Source organism: Podarcis bocagei, assembly GCF_964188305.1.
Source record: "Podarcis bocagei genome assembly, chromosome: 11".
NCBI classification, from domain to species: Eukaryota; Metazoa; Chordata; class Lepidosauria; order Squamata; family Lacertidae; genus Podarcis; species Podarcis bocagei.
Window position 1 is genome coordinate 57,034,610 of NC_138136.1, and position 4,989 is coordinate 57,039,598.

Below are 4,989 nucleotides of genomic sequence, written 5' to 3' on the forward strand. Positions count from 1 at the left end.
CGTTGCATGTATGCACAGTGGTACCTCGGGTTAAGTACTTAATTCGTTCCGGGGGTCCGTACTTAACCTGAAACTGTTCTTAACCTGAAGCACCACTTTAGCTAATGGGGCCTCCCGCTGCCGCTGCGCCGCCGGAGCCCGATTTCTGTTCTCATCCTGAAGCAAAGTTCTTAACCTGAAGCACTATTTCTGGGTTAGCGGAGTCTTTAACCTGAAGCTTATGTAACCTGAAGCATATGTAACCCAAGGCACCACTGTACAAATCAGTGCAAGGACCTGGAAGAGGGAGTGTGACCCCACTTAAGACATGAAGCAAATTTTGCTTCCATCCCATCCCATGACTGGGGATACCACTTTCAGCAGACAAGTTACATACCCACCTACTGCCCTGGAAAACCAGGACACCCCTCCCCCCCCCCATGAGGGCACTGCAGCTATTGGGGCACCATGCTCTCACAAGATTTTGGGCCAAGATCTCTCCCCCTCCCCCAAAAAAACTGTTTTGTGGGTCTGTGATCTCACACGGCACCCCAAAATGTGCATTTTCGGGGGCACTGTGCCTGAAAAAGCACTTTTCCAGGTCCATGATCTAGCGTGGGTCCCGCCACCTTGGAGCGTACGAGGTTGGAATACACATGGGAAACTGTCGCTGGTTATTTCTGAACATGCACGCAATGGCAATCGTGAAGAGACCTTCTGGACTTTACCATCACCAGTGGTGATGCAGGTACTGTGTATTAAGCTATCGCCGTTGCTCCAAGGAATTTACCTGCTAAGATATCGGGGACCAGCACATCTCTCCAGCTGGGATGAAGCACCTCTCCAGGTGATTCTTTCCTTAAGATGCACCAGACTGGGGTTTGCTTGTAATGTTTGGGAGATTTGAGACTGGTTCGCACATGATCTGGGTGGGTGGGACTGGGATGCAGCTCAGACACACCCTTTCCAACCACATGGCGAACCTTTAGTGGGCAGCCTTTACATGAGTAAGCCTTGCTTGTGTGATATCCACACCCCTTTTATATAGCTGGAGGATCACACTGGCAAGGCCTGGTCAGGTAGCCAAAAATGCAAGGCGAGCGTAGCTGAAACTAGAGCATAGTTTCCACAAAGGAGACTCTGAGCATGGCAAGGGCTGGGTGATACAGAAGCCCAAGGCTTGCTCTCTCTAGTGCCACAGTTCCCCGTGGCCAAATGTACACCCAGCCACCGTCGTACGTGGATCAGCTCTCGTGGGCATGCTTTGTTTCTGCATAAATCCCCAAGGGAAGGAAGATCCCTTTTTTGGCATGTCATCCAAAGCTTTCAGAAAAGGGAGACATTCCTTCTGTTTGGTTTTTGAGGGTGGCAATTTCCCCTCAACACACACACACACACAAAAAGGCAGGAGCGAGTGGATCATCGCAATTTGATCATGAGTGCAAATAATATTCATATATATCTATATATTTATATATCTATATATGTTTTAAATGTGTGTATGTGTGTTTTTGTGTGTGCTAAAACACGGCCACTATATTGCAGATTTTCCACTATGTCACAGCATACAGAATCAAAGTTTTGCTTTTTTTTTTTTTGTATGGAATGTCTCCAAGGTAACAGCACCACAAGTAATACAGTTTGTCATCACACACCCTGAATATTTTTTTTGTTTTTGTTTTTGAAACGATAAATGTGCCCCACCCATTTTATCATTTATTTTTTCAAAATTATTATTCTTTGAAAGTACCGACGCATGCAAAGCATTCCATTCCCAGAAATTATGCCAAAAAAATATTATGAGGTAATAGAGGAGCAATTAAAAAAATTAGTATTCATTTCTAAATAAATAAATTATAATTAAAAATGCAAAAAGAACAAACAACCCAACTATAAAAATAATTAAATAAGAACCCACAATATCTACAAGTTAGTCATAAATTATGATTGTTAAATATAAGGCATTTAAACTCACAAAACCCTGTAAACTATCGATGTGTTTTTTGTGTGTGTTTCTAGAGATTTCTTTTTGAAAGGTCATTCAATGTCCTCATTCGCACAAGACGTTTAACTGCAAAGCCACTGAACGTCATCTAATGCAGTTCTGGCGATTCACATGCATTCGCTTGTACAAGTCACTGTCCCTCACCCATTCACTCCAAATAATAATAATAATAATATTTTTTTAAAAAAAACCAATGAGGGTTTGGTGCTTTGCTTCACCATTTTTTTTAAAACTGTGCTTATTATTCAGTAGGCAAATAATGTAATATATATATATATGTACGTATGTATGTATATATATTAATACTTTCGCATAGGCTTTTAAGCACTTGGATTGGAAGCTCTCGCTTCCCCCCCACAAAGAATGGTTGCTTTTCAGACAGGGCTAAAAAAGAGCCCCATTTCCTCCCCATTAAAAATATTTCCCAAGTAAGAGTTTGGCTATGTCAAGTTCTAAGCACTTTCTGCAAGACACAAAGGATCAAGCTAGGTGCGACATCAAATGCATCTAACTGCAGGTTTTGAAGAATGCAAATAGCATCAGTTGGGGGGTGTTGGTGTTAGTTACTGGGATTGCAGCTGACAGAGGGCATTCAACCCTTAGGAAAACTTCTCCTCTGAAGATGGCATTTGCTTTGAGGGAGGAAATCTCCCTCTCTTCATTGGCACCAAACACCACACTAATTCCCATTCCATTCTTCCTGTGATGTCCATAAAGCCCCACAAGTTTTGTAGGCCCAGAATGAGATGGGCTAGCATGGTCTCCATAGTTGTCCCATAACAGGCAGAAGCAAGGGAGACCCCCAACTGGGCTGAGTCACTGGGGTGGTGGTTGCCTTCTTCCCTAGAAGCAGTGCTCTGGACAGGAACTCCAAGGAGGACTCGGAATCAACACTTGCCACTTTCAAACCAATGGGTCCCACGAAGAAAACAGAACAAGAACAAAGATGGCGGCTCTCCTTCTCAGTAGACCTCTTCATAGACCTCTGTCCTGGGAGGCGGTAAACCCAGCCAAATACTGATGCTGGAGCAGCTACGTTCTGGAACAAGCGTAACCAGGATCATTGCAGATAGCACAGCACAAATGAAGAACTAGGGTCCCCTGAGGTCAAGTCTTCTTCCTGTGCTTAGAAGTTTATAGGGAGGAGTGGGTGCCGTTTCTGAGTGGAAGCACCCTGTACATAAAAATATCTTTTGGAAAGAATCAGGATGAAAGTTGTAAATAGATTCTGAAGCTCAATCCCTGCACAGTCAGTCATGGACAGAACTGTTGGTTACCCATCTACGTAAGGCAAGAACCATCTCTGGAAGAAAACCATGTTACAAGCTGCCCCTTCGTTGAAGTTCGGCCAACTTTTCTCTCTACATTTGCTTAGAACTTGACACAACCAAACCCCTGCCCCATATCACTCTTGTTTTTGCTTGCTATTATTAATTACTATGATTATTAAATGCTATTAACAGTATAATCTGCTGCTGCTGGAAGTAGGCCCAAGCCATATTGTTGGGCAATGTTTTCTATTTGTTTGTTTGTTTTTAGTCCCAAGGCACTCAACTCTTCTTGACTTTGGGCTTCAACCCTAAAGTTTAGCAAAGCAAATTGGAAGATCGCTACCGATTTCTAGCGCCACCTTCCGGCAAAAGTAAGCCACCCTTGGATATTTTTTTCCTCGCAAAGAGGGTTTTTAATTGTTTTGAAAGAAAATGAATGGATGCCTGTTCTTCCCTCAGAAGACAAGAAAGATCGTCTGAAGTGAATCTTTCCAAACTTTGCCTCCTCTGGCTGCCACTGAGCAATCTCTTCCTCTGTTCACAGCAAAACAAGATGGTGATATTTGAGCAATCATAGGGTTGTATCCAATGTCACACCAGCAGGGTTCCTCTGCGCAACAAGAATTTCATTTCCTCGTCTCCCTGTGGGCCCCTGAAAATGCTTCGGAGCTGTTTTTGAGGGCACAAAGGGAGAGGAAGTTTTGTTATGTGCACAGAAGTTCCTGGAACTGGCAGAGTTGCAACACTGAACACAGCCTGTTCATTTAAGCAGACATGTCTGGTTAAGAAAACCACTCATAGAATCATAGAAGGAACCCAACGTCTTATCCAGTTCAACGCCCTGCAATACATTCTCACTCGCATCTTGGGATCAACTCTGTTTTCCAGAACGGACTATGCTGTTTTTGGTCAAAGTTTGGTGGCACACTATGGGCTGCATGCAACTAAATTCTACTCAGAGAAGAAGACCTGTTAGAATAATATAACTATAGAGTCATCTAGTTCAACCCCCTGAATTGCAGGAATCTTTTTTGCCCAATGTGGGGCTTGAACCCACAGCCCTGAGATTAAGATCCTTATGCTCTACCGACTAAGCTATTTAGCTTCCTACGTGAGCCACGTCAAGTAACATCAATGGGTCAACTCTGAGTAGGGCTAGCATTGGCTAAAACCCAATGCTATTTCTATCCAAAACAGATCCGCTTACATTAATGGACGTGACTAACTCAGATCTACTCCTTTCACAGGAGTAGAACTTGGGTCGGATGCAGGTGTAAATCACAGATTAGCAGAACCAAATGAATGGACTCTCTGGAACAGGGTCCAAGTCTGGCTTGCTCTGCTGGTTTTGTGCCTCAGTTCCTTCCCCTCCGAGTTCTGTTGAGGGAGCACTTCTGGGTCTTGCTAGGCAACGGCGACGAGCTTCTTCTCTAAATAGCATGGCCGGACAGAAGTAGCAAAGAGGGTGAAACTCAGCAGTGGGCAGCCATGAGTTTGGGGACTCACGTCAGCCAATCACTGTCTCTGAATCCACTGCAAGAGCTTTCCTCACTTGTTCCAATGGGGAAAGAAGCTAAGGTAGAGAGAAAATGTGTGCAAATATTACATCCCACTGCCTCACCCTTTCAAAGGAAAGGAAGGAGAAGCCACGGTGGAGAAGACTTTCCATGATCACATTTATACTTTTCATTCATCCTTAGACCCTGCTTGGCATTTTGGGCTGAGGGCCCTTTG